Source organism: Tachypleus tridentatus, chromosome 7 (assembly GCF_004210375.1).
Source record: "Tachypleus tridentatus isolate NWPU-2018 chromosome 7, ASM421037v1, whole genome shotgun sequence".
NCBI classification, from domain to species: domain Eukaryota; kingdom Metazoa; phylum Arthropoda; class Merostomata; order Xiphosura; family Limulidae; genus Tachypleus; species Tachypleus tridentatus.
The window spans coordinates 140,468,638-140,491,346 of NC_134831.1; the positions used below are offsets into that span (position 1 = coordinate 140,468,638).

Below are 22,709 nucleotides of genomic sequence, written 5' to 3' on the forward strand. Positions count from 1 at the left end.
CTAATTTTTATTTAAATTATTCACTAAACTGATTTTTCACTGTAAAAATATAAACTGAAAATGGCAAAACTTCTTTATAAGTATACAAGCTACAATTTGATCATAATAGCTTTGTTAATGTATTTGGCCGTTATAGTATGTGACATTACAGCAGTCAAGTAAACAAGAACATAAAACTAATAGACCTATTGTTTGTGAGAAAAATCATGTAATATTTCTACTTTGTTCTCTTGTTTTTAAAAGAAACCTCTGTTATTGTTGATGTTTTTTAGCTTGTATGTTTGTACTATGCCTACTGAGGACCTTGAACATTCTTACATGCAGAGTGTACTGACACTATGATACTATTTGCTCTGATAACTCTCTAACTTCTAAATGACATTTTAACTATTTCGTGATTCTAAATGATTCAAGTTACATTGCTATTTAGCCTAATTCATAACCCTCCTTTATTATGGCATCAATGGATTGGTAATAACTCAACAAATCCACTCTTTCTCGTAAATCATTCATTTAAAATAATTGGACAAACCTTCAATAATCTTTGATAATGTATTTCTCTATTTCTTCAATCTAATTTTTCTAATTCTTCTACATATCTCCAAAAACTTCATTAATTTTATTTTTAATTATTATTTAAATATCGTGTTTCTTTCTTTTAATTGTGTTAAATTTTTGTCTTTTACATCTTGAGCTTCTTTTAACTTACTGTTATTTTTTGCTCTCTCTTTAGTTTTGTTATTTCTTTGTCTTATTTTAGTTTAATTTTCTGTGTCTTTCTTCTCAATCTTTTAATTTTGTCACTTTCTTTTTATTCTTTCTAATGTTTCTTCATCTCAAGCAAATTGTCATTCCCGTTTTATGCTCGTGTCGTTGTCTTAAAGTTTAGTCAAAGTTCTAATTTACTTTCACAAAAATAACCTAACTTCTGACATCAGTATTATAGTGTGTTCTATCATTGAATAGGTTCTTTTGAATTATTTGTTAAAAGCATTGCGAAGATCAGTCCGCGTAATGATAGCGAATTAATTGCTTTAATAAAATTTTCTATATGCCACGTTCACCAGTAGACTCAACTTCATAAACAATTTTAACAGTGATTCTGTAGCTGTTGTATGCCTGACTAATTTGAAAGACCTTGCTAAAATAATATACATTTAACTTACTTCCAAGAATTCCTTACAAACTGATCGATAACAAACGCATTGTTTGGCTCACTGTCTAGTTCGATAACTATCATCAGATTGATTATCCAAGTTTAATTCAGTCGGTCTAGCGTTTTTCTAATATTCACTAGTTTTCTGCTACTACAGGTGAATCATCATGACAAACTCCTTCTAGCGATGAATATTTTAACTGAAATATTTAAAATATACTGTACATCAGTACAATACGCCTAAAGTGTACTCTACTTGGAAATAAACTTTATTTTAAAAGTTCCAGCTTCTACTAAAATGTATAAATATTTTAGTGTTTTTTTTGCATGGATTATTTTCACTAGTATTTTAAGTGAGCAATCATTACATATAATATATTTTAAATCCAATTAGATATCTATATATCCTGAGGTAGTAAAGTGCTGAATTATTTTAATATTCGTGAAAAGGTGAAACCGCCATGTACACTATAATCATTTTAGTGGTAAAAGGGTTAAAATAAAATACGCAGATGTATAAAAGATATGTATACATCATTATGTGGATGTAGCGTTTAGTAGTGTAGCACTAAAAAGAATAATTGAACATGGTCTAACTTGGAAAAGCAACATCTTGTTTGTTTTGGCCCGGCATGGCCAAGCGTGTTAAGGCGTGCGACTCGTAATCTGAGGGTCGCGGGTTCGCATCCCCGTCGCGGCAAACATGCTCGCCCTTTCAGCCGTGGGGACGTTATAATGTTACGGTCAATCCCACTATTCGTTGGTAAAAGAGTAGCCCAAGAGTTGGCGGTGGGTGGTGATGACTAGTTGCCTTTCCTTTACTCTTACACTAGAAAATTAGGGACGGCTAGCTCAGATAGCCCTCGTGTAGCTTTGTGCGAAATTCAAAACAAATCAAATAAACGTTAGGAGCTACTTTTTTTATCAACATTATGCCTAAACATAGTTTTTCAGCAAATCTAACTCTACATTTTAATGGTGAAGTAAAGCAAAATGACTTTTTTAATGTCATCGTGATAGCACTGAAGTGAGATTGAAGGCTTATAACGCTAAAAATTGGAGCCTGATCTCTCCAGTCGTAAGTCTGTACAATGGTTTATATACACTGTGACGAAAATACAATGCAAGTAAAGTGACATATAATATTTTAGTTTCCTGCACTGCTCACCTTCAGTTAGTAGCCAACTATTTGTAACCCCTTAATTGTTAGCTATATTTCATAATCTTAATTAGCCTATTCAGCGCTGGGGTAGTGGAAATTCTACCGATTTATAACTCTAAAATCAGTGGCTCGATTCTCCTCTGTGGACAGTGCAGATAGCCCGATGTGTTTTGTTATAAGAAAAAAAACAAAATATCCTCAGTTAGTAATGTTATGAATTTCATTCACATGTTTTCTTTAGAGATGTTACCCGTTTATGTTACGTGCTTGATCAAACCATTTTTCTCTTTGAAGTCCAACGGTGGATGAGCGGTAGGCTTATAGACAACGTAAAAATCCGGGGTTCGGTTAATTCTCAGATGAAAGGATGTAGATAACCCACTGTACAGGTTTGTACTAAGAAAACGACAACGACACTTGAAGTGTTTCATCTTTACACATAAGCAATTAATTTTCAACTCGAGACACCAAAAATGACCATAAATACTGTGTATCTTTGAAATTTACGTGTCTACCCTTTGTCTAGTCGTTTTTGAAGTTTTTTGAGAAACAAACGCATGACACAAAACGTTAAATTTTACTTTGTAAGTGTGATGCTGCAAAACATTTAAATTAATTTTCCTTTTTTTTAAAATCGGGACATCCTTTGTATACTCTTACAATGGTATTCTGTTTTTCTTTGTCCTAAGCATTCGCGCGCATTTTGCTATATAAATGCGCACTTTATTAAAAAGGTCTGATGTAAATATACTTTAGCAGACATCTTTGTACAACAACATATTAAAAGCTTGCCGAAGGTCTTAAAAAGGTCTAACGTTAGATCGTAGAATAACGTTATAAGTTTATTCATTGATTATATTATGTATGGTAAAATTTTGCCCTAACTAAACTACAGCAAAAAACGTAGACAAGTTATAATGTTAGTTTATATCCTTATCGAAAAATAGGCCATACTTAATAAAAGTGTAACTAATGTTAGGCTTAATACAAGAGAAATCACAGATTTTGATGCTATTCTTGAAATATTGTATTTAAATAAATACTGTTGAACTAAAAATACTAATCTGACTGTAGATGTTACACGGATCTCTGCTAGTACATGTACATTCTTCCAAGTTTTGGTTCAGTGTGATATAAAAAGGAATTTTCTCCCACATGGTGGCCAAAAAACGTTTGGTTACGGAGGTCTTTAAAAAGAAAGTTTATATATAGAAATTACTTTCGCCTGAACGTCGACTAACTCCTCGTTCGTATAGTGTTTCAAGATGCCACATACTAAGCATTCAAACATGTGATATTTACGTTTTTCTAATACCTAGTGTTTGCAAAGGTAAGTGATTATTAATTTGTAGTTGATTATCTGTGAAGTTAGTGGGAAAGAGCAATGTTGCGCACCTTATTTTAAACAACCAGTTATTTGTTCTTACCAACTTTTATGTAAGGCTTGCAACCTATCCTGAAAGCCCTGAAAACTTTTTTATTCTCATATGGGGTCGAAACTGCAAAATTATCCAAACCCTAAAAGTAGATTTTTTGAGTGACTATTTACATTTGATTACGAGGAACCCACTTTTTAGAAACTAAACTTTGGAGATGGCTTGAATGGGCAGTGAAAGAAAGTTTACTACAAATGCACAACGTTTTGACGAGCTTTTGTTGTTATGCCAAAATTAAGATGGCGGCAGGTATCCTTAGTAACTTTGCCAGAAGTACAAAAAATACAGAAGTTGAAGCTTTACCATAAAATTTAAATATTTAAATGTTAAATTAGTTTATGTCGTTTAGACATAAACTGACTAAAAGGTTGAACATTTGTGATAAAGTTTCCTTCTCTATCCATTCAAGTTGATTCCATATCATTTACATGGTCGTGGCAGTTTTCATATAAATCCGTGTAGTCAATCTTTAGAACTTCAAATATCCTATTCATTCCTCAATTAAAAGGGACCCATCCGTATGAACATTTAGCGAATACAATTCTTGGAATTTATTTTGGATGTTTATTTTACATACCTCTCTCAGTTTTCATATAAATCTCCAAAATTCTTTGACTCCAATATGTGGAATCCATATCGAAATAACTTCATATTCAAATCATTGTTTTCATTGATATCGTTAATAGAAAAAATCGATTCACTGGAACCCGAGAGCTTCCTTTAAAAACACTAATTTTCCATTGTTGAGGCTTTCCTTACATTTCTTTCAAAATTGTATTCGTCTTTTATACTTAATGGGGGTTGAGAATCTTTTTTTTTTCTTATAGCAAAGCCACATCGGGCTATTTGCTGTGCTCACAGAGGGGAATCGAACCCCTGATTTTAGCGTTGTAAATCCGTAGACTTGGATACAAGATAATAGATACAATTGAGAATTACTACATATATGGTACTAAGTAAGGTATGAATCTATATATGTATATGCAGTAAATAGTCACACTGCTGGTTTTTGACTTTTTCTGAATCAATGCAATAAATGTTCGCAGAGGTGGTATGAAGTTTGATCTAACAGAAAAAGCCTAAATTGATATCCAAATCTGTCTGGTACAAACTCTGCACATACATTTCAGAATCTGCAACAATAGGAAATTCTCTTACAGGTGTGTTTCAATATTCACATTCTACAGGGTCTCTAAACTTAACATTGTTATAGTAGAATGTTTAAGCAGATTCCAAAATCTGCTTTAAATTTGGAATTTACACTATTCTTTTGAATAACTTACCTTAAAAGAAAATGAGATGCTTGCATTTGTGTTGAAGCTTTGCTTTGTAGTTGGAGAATAGTGATCGAATCCTTGCGATACAGCAAAAAATACCCCGAACTTTAAGCTCTCTTATCTTGGTTAGTGGGTGGTAGAGTTCTGTTGACAGGCTGTCTATCGTTTGGTCAATAGTGAAAATTAAAGGTGGAGGCAGATATTTTTAGCAGCTTTGCGATAAGTACAAACTTTATAGAAGTTGAAGCTTTGACAGAAAGTTTAAATATTTATGTTTTAATTTTGTTTTGGAATTTCGCACAAAGCTACTCGAGGGCTATCTGTGCTAGCCGTCCCTAATTTAGCAGTGTAAGACTAGAGGGAAGGCAGCTAGTCATCACCACCCACCGCCAACTCTTGGGCTACTCTTTTGTCAACGAAAAGTGGGATTGACCGTAACATTATAACGCCCCCACGGCTGGGAGGGCGAGCATGTTTGGCGCGACTCGGGAGCGAACCCGTGACCCTCAGATTACGAGTAGCACGCCTTAACGCGCTAGGCCATGCGAGGCCCTTTTATGTTTTAAATTAGTTTCATTAATTTTTTTTATATTTAGACCGAATTTGTGTTATTAAGAAGTTTCCTTATAGACGTTCAAATATGTCTTAACATCAAATATTTATGTCAGTCTCTTAACTTACTAGCAAGCACTGAATTTGTTTTTATTTAATTATTTTTATTTTTGGAATTTTTTTCGGTAATATTTCAAAACACATTTATACAATTATACTGAGCTGTAAGTAGTACTATTAAAAGTCTAAGACATTCAGAGTTTGAGGCTAGTTAAAAACAGTCTTTCCTGATATCGGTTTCTCAAGAGTAAAATTCTGTAAAACCTTTGTAAAATAATTTATTACAAATTCTTTATAAAATTATACTTATGTGGATACTTGGCTAACGACTGCTTTTTGTACTTAAGCACAATTGACTATCTGTACTATACCTGCCACAGGTAGCGAAACCCGGTTTTTTAACGTTTTAAGTGCACAAACTTACTGCTGTATCACTGGGGCTTGTTAGTCAGGTAATATTCATAAAATAATGTAAAACAAACAGGACTGTTCACACTTCACTTGGCCCGCCATGACCAGGTGGGTAAGACGCTCGACTTATAATCTGAAGGTCGCGGGTTCGAATCCTCCTCACACCAAAGATGGTCGTCCTTTCACCCGTGGGGTGTTATAATATTACGGTGAATCCAACTATTCGTTGGTAAAAAAGTATCCCACTAGTGGTTAGCGGGTGGAGATGACTATCTCCCTTACCTCTAGTCTTGCACTGCTAAATTAAGGGGATGGCTAGCACAGATAGCGCTCGTGTAGCTTTGTGCGAAATTCAAAAACAAACAAACAAACAAAACTTTTCTGTGTTATGGTTTTTTTAACTCCTCGTGGTTGTGGCGAGTCTTTATTTTCAAATTTGTATTAAATAGAAATATGGGAATATTTTTGTAAAAAGCTATTTTTCAGGAAAAGCATTCATGTTCTTACATAAGGACTATTTTTCTGCACACAGTTAATAGCATATTTTAATTTTTGATTGATTTATATTTTATTGCATAATTTTATTTATTTTGTTGGTGTTAAACAGCGATAACGTATTTCTCCAAACTGGCGAATCATGAAGATCTCTTATCCTGTAGTTAAACTAGTCTGTAACTTGTGCTTACCACCAAAACAAACAAACTAACTAACACACACACACAAAATGACATCTTAAACCAAGACTTTTCAGCTATTTTTTAGAGAGGTCGGATTGGAAACTAGTTAGGAAAAGCGTAGGCCCGGCATTGCCAGGTGGTTAAGGCACTCGACTCGTACTTGAGGGTTTCGGGTTCGAATTCCCATCACACCAAACATGTTCGTCCTTTTAGCCGTGGGGGCGTTATAATGTAATGATCAATCCCATTATTCGTTGGTACAAGAGTAGCCCAAGAGTTGGCGGTGGGTGACAATAACTAGCTGCCTTCCCTCTAACCTTATACTGCTAAATTAGGGACGGGTAGTGCAGATAGCGGTCGTGTAGCTTTGCGCGAAATTAAAAAAAAACAAAGAGTTTGTTTGTTTGTTTTCGAAATTCGCACAAAGTTACTCGAGGGCTATCTGTGCTAGCCGTCCCTAATTTAGTAATGTAAGACTAGAGGGAAGGCAGCTAGTCATCACCACCCACAGCCAACTCTTGGGCTACTCTTTTACCAACGAAAAGTGGGATTGACCGTCACATTATAACGCCCCCACGGCTGGGAGGACGAGTATGTTTAGCGCAACTCGGATGCGAACCCGCGACCCTCAGATTACGAGCGCATCCCTTATCGCGCTCGGCAATGCCAGGCCAAAAACAAAGAGTATAGTGTACAAAGTGAAATGTTCCGTGGAAGGAAAGGTGTCTGCGTAGAAACAACTCGTACAGTGCCGACGAAGCAGCTATATTGGTTTTTACACGTGACAGTGTGTATTGTACGCACACAGACATAGACTCAGGTCAAGGTCTGTACTTGGAGAACATCCACTATGCTTTAAAATCGATACGTATAAGTAAAGTTTTTATCGTACTGGGAAAACACTCCTGTAGCTTTTCTTCAAAGATATCATTTTCCTAAAACTATTATTCATACACTCGTATATTTGTATGCAGCGAAAAAAAGATATAACAAGAGACAAGAAGTTTTATTGACGTGAATCGATACCTTCAGGACTTAAAACTTTGAGGGTTGCTTCGCAGAAATGGGATCGAAAACCAACAACAAGAAGAAAACAACAACTTGTAAATGTAGTAAAAGATTCTGTGGAAACTTACTGAAAACACAACAACATAATTGAATGAATGCACATCCTGAAAAGTTATGTATCAGAATTGTTAAATCGTTTCTGGGAAACAAATAATTTAAATAATTCAGCTATGACAGTTCACGTTCTTATGATTAAATAATTCAGCTATGACAGTTCACGTTCTTATGATTAAATAATTCAGCTATGACAGTTCACGTTCTTATGATTAAATAATTCAGCTATGACAGTTCACGTTCTTATGATTAAATAATTCAGCTATGACAGTTCACGTTCTTATGATTAAATAATTCAGCTATGACAGTTCACGTTCTTATGATTAAATAATTCAACCCCTTTCTTTTGCCCGAAACCTTTTTCATCAAATTTGTATTATTCTTGATGACGAGAAACCTGCTTGAAATAAAATTGTATCTCAGAACATCTGGTATGGGTCGCTTTTAATTAATGATGAGCAGAGAACAAAGTTTTGACCTCCTTAGGCCATCTTAAGGTTGATGATGATCTGAAGATGACCTAGAAGACGATTTAGGAAGGTCGAAACGTTGTTCTCTGGTAATCAATAAAAGTGTTAATACCCTCACTAGCCGTTCTGAGATACAAACTTGTGTCATTTTCATTAATCCAATAAGTCTTAACCACAAATTGCTAAAAGAAATTGTTTGAGGTATGAAAAGCTACTTTAACTTTAGGCTATTTCAAAATAGAAACATGTTCATCATTTCGACTTCTAAAGGTCTGCAAAAGAGGTTTAAGTATTTAAATATGTTTCTTATGTCATAGGTTGTTGTTTTTAGTATTTTTTTCCATTTATTCAATAACCATATACTTGTATACAACAACAACAAAAAATCTTAGAGAGAGAAAAGAAACACCTGTTTAATGGTGTGTCATTCTTTTCCGGATGTTTAATGGACTTGATCCTCAGATAACTGTTTAACGTGTTATAATATGTTATACGACGCAATTTAAAATATGTAATATGTATCAAAGATGAAACATACAACATTTTATTTTCAAGGTTCGAACGTTTCGGATTAACTTATTACATCTTCAGCGAATCTGAAAATTGCGTTACAAGAATGATAATTTTTAAACTTACATTACAATAATCTTCAGGTCTTGACTTCTGTATTAAAGAAAGTCTCATCATAGCGAAAGACTGCCTAGCCTTTAACGATATACAAAGTTTTCTTCATATTTAAAATGTTCACACTGTAATGTATATATAAACATCGTTTTATCCGTTCAGCTGTTGTGTAATGTATATATAAACATCGTTTTATCCGTTCAGCTGTTGTGTAATGTATATATAAACATCGTTTTATCCGTTCAGCTGTTGTGTAATGTATATATAAACATCGTTTTATCCCTTCAGCTGTTGTGTAATGTATATATAAGCATCGCTTTATCCGTTCAGCTGTTGTGTAATGTATATATAAACACCGTTTTATCCCTTCAGCTGTTGTGTAATGTATATATAAACATCGTTTTATCCCTTCAGCTGTTGTGTAATGTATATATAAACATCGTTTTATCCCTTCAGCTGTTGTGTAATGTATATATAAACATCGTTTTATCCCTTCAGCTGTTGTGTAATGTATATATAAACATCGTTTTATCCCTTCAGCTGTTGTGTAATGTATATATAAACATCGTTTTATCCCTTCAGCTGTTGTGTAATGTATATATAAACATCGTTTTATCCCTTCAGCTATTGTGTAATGTATATATAAACATCGTTTTATCCCTTCAGCTGTTGTGTAATGTATATATAAACATTGCTTTATCCGTTCAGCTGTTGTGTAATGTATATATAAACATCGCTTTATCCCTTCAGCTGTTGTGTAATTTATATATAAACATTGCTTTATTCCATCAGCTGTTGTGTAATGTATATATAAACATTGCTTTATCCGTTCAGCTGTTGTGTAATGTATATATAAACATTGCTTTATCCGTTCAGCTGTTGTGTAATTTATATATAAACATTGCTTTATTCCATCAGCTGTTGTGTAATGTATATAAACATTGTTTTCCGTTCATCTGCTGTAAATAAAATGTTTTATGTTTTAGCAACCGTATTCATTTTCATTATTAAACTTCAGTTTCACCATCATGAATTCGTTGCTAATGTAATCCGTATAATTAAAATAAATTAATATATGTTTTTATTAGTTGTCGGGCAACATGGGGACGAATTATAACTTCAGTGACTTTCAAAAATTAGGGGAACCAGTTAATAGGAACTTTGATGACTCACACTACACAACTTTGTAAGAGGGAAAATATTAAATATTATAAAAGCATGGCAATTATTCCACACGATTCATCACGAAAATGGAACATAGGTTGAAAAATAACTAAGAATTAACGTGTTCTGTGTGTCAATTTGTCTTTCCGAGAAACGAAGCTTAACTCCCAGCATGCCTTGCCTTTTAGAAAATAACGGAATTAAAGCGTTTCCAAAAGGAAAAAGTTGAACTATACGTTGCTAAGCTTCTTCTATTGATTTTTGTTTTCATTTTTATCCAACTACTGTATGTGGGCTTCTTAGGAGCTCATAGATTTGTACTGGATTCACTGAATAATTTTTTTATAACCTTGTATTCTTAAATGAAAAAAAGAAAACAGAAAAGAAAAAAAACTGAATACATTAATTATGTATAGATTAAAATACAGCTACAAAAGTATATATTATGGTGGTTATTTAAAAACGAACCAAGATAACTGGACCTCTGAATTTAACAAATGTGTATAAATACACGCAATAATGGTCAAGAAAAAATAAACATTGTGATGTAAATACGCAGCCAGAGAAAGTTGAGTGAAATAAGGTGCAACAGCTTTTAACGGTTAATACTGATCCATAAGTCTAACCAAGCACAACGTTCCTGGTAATATTATCGCAGAAACATGTTAGGGCTTATTTGTTTACTTTACGGGGACATCTTTAATTTACAGATTGTGTTAAATAAATTATCACATTACATTATTCAGAATTAACCGAATTATATATCCCAGAATATCTAAAACTTATGGACAGCTTAGTTTGTTTCTTTGTTGTGAAGCACAATGGGCTATTTGTGCTTTCCCAGCCAAGGGTATCAAAACCCTGTTTCTTGCGTTGTAAGTATGCAGACGCACTGCATTGTTACTAGGGGTAGCTAGTGTAGAAAATAAATCTCTCGTAGATTAGATACTATTTAAAACTATTCTCGTTTACATTAAGTTTTCTATCTGCACTTACATTTGCTAAATTCACTTAACTAAGCAATTAGGCAAAGTAGAAAACAAATATAATTATTAATTTTTTCTGATCAAAATTAAATTAACTATAGAAGTTAAAAGTAGTATTAAAATGTAACTTAGTTACCTATAAGTTAATGAAGATAGTTGTTATAAACAAATACTTGAGAAAGATAAACCTTATTCTAAATAGAAGGCCTTGAATCACTCCTGCTGTCCACGATAGTTTCGTCCACAATTCCAATAATATCTTCTGATGGTCTGTAAGCTCCGGAAGTTAGAGTTAGGACTAAATCCTAAAACTAAGTTAGCAGTGCTAATTTTTTTTTGTAAATGCAACATTAATTTTGTTAGTATTTTGAAAATAATTGAAACAAGTTGGTGAGAGTGTTTTCATGAAGGTGACTTTAAAGTAAGGTAGAATATATATTAGTTATAAAAATTAGAGTAGCTTTATATGAATGTCTAGCGATTCCCAATACACGTAAATTGGATATCCGTTTTAGCGTACATGCATCTGCAGTATTATATGAACAACTTCATGAGTTAGTGGACATTTCAAAAAGCAACAAAATTCCACAGTTCTGAGAATTGTGTCTGTAAGCTGTTTGTTGAATACTTAAATAGCAGGACACCAGTGTACAATTATCCATAACAATAACGAATGACTTATAATTATTGATCTCCCGAAACTGTTACAATTTAACAGTGTAATACTAGAGAGAAGGCAGCTAGTCATCACCGCCCACCGCTAACTTTTAAATTAGTCTTTTAGCAACAAATAATGAGATTGACCGTTACGTTATGACGTCCCACGACTGAAAGGGCGAACAAGCTTGGTGGGACTGGGACTCGAAACCGCGACCCTCAGGTTGCGAGTGAAGTGCCCTGACCACCATGCCGCGCCATAGGTCTAGTCTGGTGGTTGGCATGTTTACAGTGTGAATCTAAAGGTTGCAGGATCGCGCCTCATTATTCTATTAAAAACTCGTTTTACACTTTGGGGCTGTAAATGCGGCTATAAGAGTGTCCGCCAAAGCACATTTTTTAGAAACACAATAAAGGCTTAACTCTGAGTGGAGTAATAATTCGGATCCACAATCTCCACTTAATCTGTGATATTGCTACGGTTGTTACAAATGTTGGAATGTTGTCATTCTTAGCTCAATATTTGTTATTGACACTCGAACTAGCAGCAACGTTTTTTTTTTTGTTCAGCCTACCAACTTTTACATTATATTTTTACCGAGACTGCCATTTTTATATAAATTTAATTAATTTTTTATACAGCTAAATATTTTATTCTCACTAGGTTGTTTTAGTACAGATTCGGTCAATCAAGAGTAGCCCAAAAGGTGGCAGTGGGTACTGTCGACCAGTTGCCTTCCCTATAGTTTATCAGACAGTTATGTGCTGATCGTTCTTCCGTATGAAACTATCACACATAAAATATTATGTCGATAGTACAGTACGTAATTCACCAAAAAATTCCCATTGCGGTAAAATTTATCATTTTGGTCGCAGGTTGATTAATGAACAAATAATGCTTAAAATAATGTATAACTATATATTTAACAAGTTTGAGAGGCATTCTTTGAAAGGTATCTTCTTTGTTTCTTGTACTATGAATTTTAGCCCCTACGACATACATAAAACATAGTCAGGTGTGTCTTATGGACTAATTTATAAACTGCTCAAAAAAATAGAGGAACAAGTACGTTTTCTTCAGTGATGTCGAGAAAACCCACTTTTGGAGAAAAATATAAATGTAAAAACGGCTCGTTTGGGTTGAGAAAATTTTTTTACGTAGAGGAGCGAACAACGTTTCGGCATATATAAGTACGTTTTCTTATGTAATTTATCTCAGTGTTCCAAATGTGATAATATTTTTATTTTTTTTAGGTAATTTGCCTCATTTCAGTTCTATCTGTATCCGTTTCTTAATGTATGATGAACGGTAAAACATGGAGAAATGAAAATTTTAAAAATGACCAGTATCACCAAAACTGATATTCCATACTTTAAACAGTTTACATGCGTTTATTCAAGAAATGTTTGAAACATTCAATATCTAGTGTGACCTCCACGGTCTGTGACTTACTCCTGACACCGATTTGGCACACTTCGAATCAGTCTTTTGATGTTATCTTGGGGTATGGCAGCCCACTCATCTACCAGGGCTTGTCGGAGTTCATGTACATTCTGAGGAGGGTGCTGGAATTCACTAACACGCCTTGACAACATATCCCAACATTGTTCAATCGCATTTCAACAAGGGATGGAATATACCCAAAATAATTCCAGGAAATTAATGACTTAAGTAGACCTGTGAATAATCAAGAGAAGAGAAAGTTAGGTTGTCTTGATTAATGTTCAAAACTGAAAGACATCAAACATCTGAAATATCCTGTAGCTGCTAATGAAATAGCAAACTCGTTATATACCCATTATATACCAGCGTATCTTAAAATCTGTGGAAAGTTTCAAGTAGTTAGTTTTGAATAATCTCTAGACACTGCTGTTACAGTAGATATATGGGAACAACTCAAGTTGAACGTTGATCGATAACGTGCGTGACTTGTGTAAACGTCACGTTATTGTAGATATATGTTCGTGTTTATATTGACGTTCAATAAATGTTACAAACACTTTTCTATGCATTTTATAGCTTAGAAAAAAAATCCCTTCACATAATGCCTTAAAATATGGCGGAAAGACAGAGATAAATTTAGTAACTTTTTGAGTAGCGACTTAAAAGAATCAAACTCCTCTTATTTTCTATTAAGTTTTCAACGTTGAACCAGCACTCAAAACAAAATTATTAAGAACTCCTTAATTCTTATTTGAATCAACCTGAAAGGAGCGTTACACTGCTAAACGCTAATATAAATAATTTTAATTATTCGTGAGTATCTTAAAATATTAAATTAATAGTCGAAGTTTGTTTGTTCGTTTTTTTTAAATTTCGCACAAAGTTACTCGAGGGCTATCTATGCTAGCCGTCCCTAAGTTATTAATGTAAAACTAGAGAGAAGGCAGCTAGTCATCACCACTCACCGCCAACTCTTGGGCTACTCTTTTACCAACGAATAGTGGGATTGATCGTCACATTATAATGCCCCCACGGCTAAAAGAGCTGTTTGGCACGAAGGGGATGCGAATCCGCGACCCTCAGATTACGAGTCGCACGCCTTAACACGCTTGGCTATGCCGGGCCTAATATCCGAAATACCAATAAATTGATTATAAGCTAACTTTATGGAACACTGTATTCAACGATTTATTATAAGCAGTACAACAAAAATAAAGAGTTTCATATGCATGATAAACAGAGTGACAAATGTCTATGAAGTTGTTTATTGAACTTTGTACAAACTCAGAAAGATAGCCGTCCCTAATTTACCAGTGGAAGACAAGTAACGGCAGCTTGTCATCACCACTCACTGCCAACACTTTTACCAAGGAATAGTGGGGTTCATCGTTGTGTTATAACGTCCTTGAGGCTGAAAGGGCAAGCATATTAAGTAGGACGGGGGATTCGAACCCACGACCCTCAGATTCGAAATCAAGCTCCCTAGCTACCTGGTCACGTATAAAGTAATAAATCATTGAGATATTGGATTTGCTTATATTAAGTATTCAAGGATAGACGTGCCGTATGATTCACTAAACATTACGTATAGAGTACATATCTTATAGTTTTAAAAATAACAATTTGTTTAACAAGGCAGAAGAGATTTTTAAATAAACATTCTCTTCAGATTTATATGTTTTTCTAAATTGGTATGTAGGAAACACATTTATGTTATGTTATACAGAAATTCGGAGTTAGATTTAAATTTTTCGAATGAATGGTATATTATTTCTCAAGTAAAGAGACCCAGCATAACTAGGTGGTTAGGGCGCTCGACTCGTAATTTGAGGGTTGCGGGTTCTAATCCTCATCACAATAAACATGCTCGCCATTTCAGCCTCGAGGGCATTATAATGTGACAGACAATTCCTCTATTCATTGGTAAAAGAGTTGCCCAAGAGTTGACGGTGGGTAGTGATGACTAACTGCTTTGCCTCTAGTCTTAAACTGCTAAATTAGGGACAACTAGCGCAGATCGCCCTAGTGTAGCTTTGCGCAAAATTCTAAAACAAACAAACAGTCATAAGTAAATACGGCTAGTACAGGTAGTTCTCGTGTAGCTTTGAGCAAAACAATCTATTAATTATATGTTGTGGAAAATAACTACGTTATCAGATGTTAATTATATGCGTATTCAGCTTTTATACAAACAGATTAGTTTAATGCAAGCAAATTGCGTTTATTTTGACTTAACCGATTTTTAAAAAACTGCTACAGAAACATGACCAAGTTCAAAATATTTTATTTCCTGTTGTTCTGTTTCTTGTACTTGTAGTTGTAATTTTCCAAACATGAATTACCCCTGAAGATGAATATTTGAGGGGAGTAAGAACAATCAAGTCAGATAGTTAATGGAACCTCATAAGAACAATCAAGTCAAAGAGCTTATGGCACCTGATAAGAACAATCAGTCAGAGGTTTAAAGGTACTTCATAAGAACAATCAAATCAGCGGGATAATGGAACCTCATAAGAACAATCAAGTAATAAGGTTAATGGCACTGTTTAAAAATCGATCAAATCCTATTATTCAGTTAGAAGAAAATAATAAAAGGGGCGGAGGTAGGTGTGTTTATTAATTTACAAGCAAACAAAAAAACTTAATTAAGTGTTCTGTACAAGAAGTAATTTGTAGAAACGCATAGTCGGTCGAATGGCCTTATTACGTTGTCATAGTTCAAAAGTAAGAAATGGTAATTATTAGTAACACATTCCAGGAACCTCGCTACACTAAAAACGTTTTGAGTTATATTAATGTTTTGAGAGTATACTTTGATCTTATATATACAAATAATGAAATCTTAAAATGTTGGATAAGTTGGTTTGATTTTCTAAGATTTCATGTAGAATGTTGTTGTGCAAACATACTGTATATACTTATTGTTTACACTTACATACTGTATATACTTATTGTTTACACTAACATACTGTATATACTTACATACTGTATATACTTACATGCTGTATATACTTACATACTGTATATACTTATAAACTGTATATACTTACGTACTGTATATACTTACATGCTGTATATACTTACATACTGTATATACTTATAAACTGTATATACTTACGTACTGTATATACTTACATGCTGTATATACTTACATACTGTATATACTTACATACTGTATACTTACATACTGTATATACTTATAAACTGTATATTCTCACATACTGTATATACTTATAAACTGTATATACTTACGTACTGTATATACTTACATACTGTATATACTTACATGCTGTATATACTTACATGCTGTATATACTTACGTACTGTATATACTTATCTACTGTATATACTTATTGTTTACACTTACATACTCTATATACTTACATACTGCATATACTTATAAACTGTATATTCTCACATACTGTATATACTTATAAACTGTATATACTTACGTACTATATATACTTACATGCTGTATATACTTACATACTGCATATACTTATAAACTGTATATTCTCACATACTGTATATACTTATAAACTGTATATACTTACGTACTGTATATACTTATCTACTGTATATACTTACGTACTGTATATACTTATCTACTGTATATACTTACGTACTGTATATACTTACATACTGTATATACTTACATACTGTATATACTTATGGTTTAAAACTTTATTCATGTTTCTTGCTTTTTTATACAAAGTTAAAGTTTATTTTTAACATAAGCTGAGAGTACCTGTGAAGGAGGCACATATTGTATAAAGTACTTGTGAAGGAAACACATATTGTATAAAGTACCTGTGAAGGAAACACATATTGTATAAAGTACCTGTGAAGGAGACACATATTGTATAAAGTACCTGTGAAGGAGGCACATATTGTATAAAGGATAATATTACATAATGATCTCTTTATTTATTTATTAAAATTCCTAATGGCCTCAGTATATGCTACTTGCATATCTTGGTTTCCGGAAGATAATGTATGTCTCATAAAAAAAATTGAAATGTCTCGATTACCGTGATTTTTGGTCCAATGGTGTACGATAGAAATTTTGCCCAAGGACCAAAAATGACGGTAATCAAGATAGCCAGCTATGAATGTTGGAAGCCATTCTTCTATAAAAAGAAAAGCAAAATTGTATTCAATTTCAGAATAATTTTTTATTCTTTTCGGGTAAAAATCCTAAAACAAGATAGCTTATGTTGGCTGTCGGACAATTTCCAGTTACTGTGCCAAACATTCCGTTAATAAAGCCAGTCAACTCTAGGTAATACATGCTAAAACACACATTGTTTAATTATTTCTAGCAGTAGAGTGATAACACGTTAGTAAAATGTTTGATTTTGATTCGCTTATTTTCAAGAGTCTTACAAAATATGAACATGTACACAACCAAAATTTTATAGAAATACTTCGTCTACATAAAGATGACTAACAGAAGATATTAAGTTGGCTTTTTATAGATGTTCAGAAATGTATTCATAATGAACGTCCCACAGGTGGTTTTGGTAACGACTTAATGTTTCTGGGCGACACTTACAGAGACGATATTGGAAGACTATAAAAATTGAAAAGGGTAACACAAGCGAGGTGTGTGTGACACTCAATGTTTTGATGAAGGTTTTGTTTGTCCAGAGTGTAAAAAAATTATTAAGTTTACCGTCACCATTCTCACGATATTAGAGAGTTACAACACTAACAAAATAGTTTAAAATAGGGTGCATCCATAGATCCAATAGGAAATAGTTTGTGGCAAAGGTTGATAGATTTAATGTCATATTATTTGCAGAGGGACTGGTAGAACCAATGACAGAGAATTTACAGTGTCTGTTGGGGGGGGGGGAAGAGAGAAAATCACGCTTTCATTGATCAGGCATCTAACAATTTTAGCCATTAGTACCCAAGGTGTGAGCTAAATCTGAAAACAAAAAACAGTTCCATTAGCTTATAGGAAAATAATTAAAGTTAAAATTATTAATACCGAATGCAGTCGTTAAGTATGGACTTATCGCTTGTAAAGGGAGCACATAATGACAAGTGGATCCTTCATGACATAAGCCTAGAGTGCAAGAGGATTGTTTAGTATTCATGTGAGATAAGCTGTAATTGGCTGGGACAATGTTTGAGTTGTTAATTAATGGTAGTATTAAACTACTGAGTTCTGTTTTTAAGTTTCTATTTCATAATGGGTTCAGCGTTTTTGATATAAAAAATGTTTTTTTCTTCCTTCAAGAATTTGTCTAGAACGACAAGACATTAATCGTCTCAGTCTGTTGAGGTTATGTTTTCCACAGTGCGGAATCACGTAATTTTACCAGTATATTTCAGTCTTCTCGCCCCAAAATGTGTTTCATTTTTTTATTTCTAACGTAAATCTGTTTAGTAGAACATGTTTCAATTTTTTTTCTGTATGTTTATTTTAACGTGTTCTTTGTTAAGTATTAACTAGGATGGGACGTCAACATTAAACATTTTGGCAAGTTATCTGATGTGTTCCCTAGTTTATCCGCGTAAGACAGGCGTAAGGGAGAAAAAAGTTGTTATTGATGTAGCATTTTGTTTCCTTATCTATTCTGCTGAATTTTCAGTCACAAAAATGTTCTTGGATTCTTTGTGGACGTTCTCAGAAGGACAAGTCATAAAACTGAACGATAATAATGTGTCATTTTGGTGTCACTATGACATTATTCTGATGCAAAAAACATTGATTGTTAGCAAGTAAACAAAATAACTAAAAATCAAATATTATTCATATTTGAATAAGACCTAAAACAGTCTTAATTTGCATTGCATTGTTAGTAAAACAATAAATTCTGAAGATACTATTATTCAAACATTAAACTTATAAATATCAATAGCAAGAACTGTAAGACATTTATTTTGAAACGTAATTAATCACAGAGGGGTCATTACAATGTGACGGTCAATCCCATTATTCGTTGGCAAAAGACTAGCTCAGGAGTTGACGGTGGGTGGTGATGACTACTTGCCTTCCCTCTAGACTTACAGTGCTAAATTAAGGACGACTAGAGCAGGTATCCTCGTGTAGCTTTGCACAAATTAAAAAAAACAACACACAATTATTAAAATCTGATAGTAGTTTATAAAAACTGAAACTATATCGTTATGTGAGAAGAATCTCAAACTTGCTATTGTTATAGCTTAGTAACGACTGTCTTTTCAAAATCTAAAGACCAAATGCTCACTGAAGTGAAAGGTCAAATAATCTCATTTTCTGAGCATTAAGGCTAAAGTTTACCAAAGTAACCTTTGTCCCTAATTAGATTACAATCACTATTTAATTCTTAGTGATTATAACTCATTGAGCCCGGCATGGCCTAGCGCGTAAGGCGTGCGACTCGAGGGTCGCGGGTTCGCGCCCGCGTCGCGCTAAACATGCTCGCTCTCCCAGCCGTGGGGGGTGTATAATGTTACGGTCAATCCCACTATTCGTTGGTAAAAGAGTAGCCCAAGAGTTGGCGGTGGGTGGTGATGACTAGCTGCCTTCCCTCTAGTCTTACACTGCTAAATTAGGGACGGCTAGCACAGATAGCCCTCGAGTAGCTTTGTGCGAAATTCCCAAACAAACAAACAAATATAACTCATTACGTCATAAAACAAGTTTTATTTTAATAACTTCGGTAAAATAACTTAGAGGTACATATGTAAGGTATTTACACTAGCTGAAACGTAATACATGTGTTTAGGATTAAATCAAAGTTAACGATATTGCTTACATTTTAACTAGAATTCCTTGTAGTGTTATTGATAAAGCGTAAAACATTAACTTCAATAAATAACTGTTACGCGAGATAGTTTGTTGGAAATGTTAACATAAAAAGTATGTTTGTAGTTGAAAAAATTAATTACAAGTTTTGAAGTGGCTTTATAATATGTTATGCATAATTTTAAATGAACAAATGCATGTGGGTAAAGTATTTATATGATGTACTAAACGATCTATGAGAATCCTTAAAATTAGTTTAATCAGGATAATTTATTAACTGAAAAAGTTAGTTTTAATGTACTATAGCAGTAGATTTTAGCTCAGATTGTAGACTTGATGAATGGTAAAAAACATATAGATGTGAAAGAATATAAGAAAGATCAATTATTATCTTTTACATCGAAGGTCCATTATACAGATCCATTGTACAAATACGGATCAGCTTGACGTGTGAAGTAAATTACTCCTATCTATCTGTATTGTTAGACAGCAGAATAGTTTTGTTTGTTTGTTTTGGTATTTCGCACAAAGCTACTCGAGGGCTATCTGTGCTAGCCGTCCCTAATTTAGCAGTGTACGACTGGAGGGAAGGCAGCTAGTCATCACCACCAACCGCCAATTCTTGGGCTACTTTTTACCAACGAAAAATGGGATTGACTATTACTGTATAACGCCCCCACGGCTGGGAGGGCGAGCATGTTTGGCGCGACGTGGGCGCGAACTCGCGACCCTCGGATTACGAGTCGCGCACCTTACGCGCTTGGCCATGCCGGGCCTGCAGAATAGTACTGAGCGGAGGAAAACAAGACAAAAACTAATGTTTATGAAGATAAAAGTATATATAATAGATAATAAAATGAAGAATAGAATTATACAATAAATAGTAGATAATTCTGATATCATATTTAAACGGTAACCAAGTTAAATATAAGAAAAATAAGAATAGCATGGTGAAAATACTATTAGATGTGTGTGTGTGTGTGTGTGTGTGTGATATAACAAATCCATCTTTACCCAATCTTACCACTTTTGAACACTCAGCAGGAAGTACTAAATAGTTCAATTCTAAGCAGTATATGAAAGGTAAATATGATAAGATTCCCAAATGTTCAGAACGCCAATAAGATCTATAAAAGGAAGTACCAGTAATGGAAAATATGACAATTAAAGTAATAACCATAAATTAGTGTTACTCTTATTGGTATTGTCAGGGTTTTATATGTATGGATGGGTCGGATTCTTTACAGTAGGTGTCTGTGACTTGTTGGCGATAAAGTTCAGTAATATAGAAACATCACATAGTCTACTTGTTTTAAAATAATATATTAAAACAGGTTAAACGAATATATAAATTTTCGTTACACTGTTAACCACCACAGTTGTATCCAGTTTGTAATTAAGCACAAAGCTACACAATGGGCTATCTATGCTCTGCCCAACACAGGTATCAAAAGTCGGTTTCTAGTGGTGTGAGTCCGCTGACATGCCGCTGTGCCACTGGAGCGCATTTCATTAGGTAAAACGACATAGCAAATGAGTGAATAATAATACAAAAACATATTTAAGCTGTTCACGTATGACAAAAAACTTGTCTAAGCTTAAAGACCAGATCTAACGGCGTTATATTTGATACGTGACGTAGCGGAAACTTATATTATGAAAATTTATTCATGCTAAGATCTCAGCGCACGCTGAATAACTGTATTGTAAATATTTTTCCCAACCTTTCTAATCTGGATAAACAACAACAACAACAAAAAAGGGTCTTGGACACTTGTATGAAATTACAACTAAATACAATTAAAAACAACCTTTTTTGTTTTGGTTTTTCACAAAAATTTTATTTTAATTCAGACTGATTTACAGTTTCAAATACACGTTCCGACGTTTCCACTGACTCCCGAAAATGATGTGTTGACAAGCGTTGAACAGTATTGTGTATTTAAGACTATATAAGTATCAAATAAAATTATTTTTTGTTGAAACCGAAAAGTTTATTTTTTATTACATCGATTGATTTGTTTTGAATTTCACGCAAAGCTTCGTGATGGCTATCTGCACCAGCCATCCCTAATTTAGCAGTGTAAGAGTAGAGGGAAGGCAGCTAGTTTTCACCAATCACTTGGGCTAATCTTTTATCAACGAATAGTGGTATTGACCGTCACTTTATAATGCTCCCACGGCTGAAAGTGCGAGCATATTTGGTGTGTAGGGAATTGAAATCTGCAACCCTCAGATTACGAGTCGAGTACCTTGACCATCTGGCCATACCGGGCTTACGACATGGATAAGGAAATTATTGTTTCAAACAGTATCTATGAACGATTATTGTTTCGAGCTGTATCTATGAACGGTTATTGTTTCGAGCTGTATCTATGAACGATTATTGTTTCGAGCTGTATCTATAAACGAGTATTGTTTCGAACTGTATCTATGAACGATTATTGTTTCGAACTGTATCTATGAACGATTATTGTTTCGAGCTGTATCTATGAACGATTATTGTTTCGAGCTGTATCTATGAACGATTATTGTTTCGAGCTGTATCTATAAACGAGTATTGTTTCGAACTGTATCTATGAACGATTATTGTTTCGAACTGTATCTATGAATGATTATTGTTTCGAGCTGTATTTATGAACGGTTATTGTTTCGAACTGTATCTATGAACAATTATTGTTTCGATCTGTATCTATGAATGACCGTTAAGTTCATTTTTCGAACTGTATCTATGAATGACCGTTAAGTCCATTGTTTCGAACTGTATCT

General features: G+C 33.8%; 1 protein-coding gene and 1 long non-coding RNA gene across 9 annotated transcripts in view; one reads left to right on the plus strand and one right to left on the minus strand.

Moving 5' to 3' along the window:
• Positions 1-3,502: 3,502 nt before the first annotated feature.
• The window catches only part of LOC143256746 (carbohydrate sulfotransferase 1-like), a 56,895-nt gene continuing 37,688 nt past the window's right edge, over positions 3,503-22,709 (plus strand). For 3 of the 5 annotated variants that reach the window (XM_076514384.1, XM_076514387.1, XM_076514388.1), the window contains exon 1: positions 3,503-3,648. The gene's annotated coding sequence lies outside the window, so the exon portion shown is untranslated. The remainder of the gene's footprint in view (positions 3,649-22,709) is intronic. The other 2 variants (XM_076514385.1, XM_076514386.1) reach the window with 1 other exon arrangement.
• LOC143256748 (uncharacterized) overlaps positions 13,097-22,709 on the minus strand; it is a 30,678-nt gene continuing 21,065 nt past the window's right edge. For all 4 annotated transcript variants that reach the window (XR_013031461.1, XR_013031463.1, XR_013031460.1 and 1 more), the window contains exon 3: positions 13,097-13,432. This is a non-coding gene — a long non-coding RNA (uncharacterized LOC143256748). The remainder of the gene's footprint in view (positions 13,433-22,709) is intronic.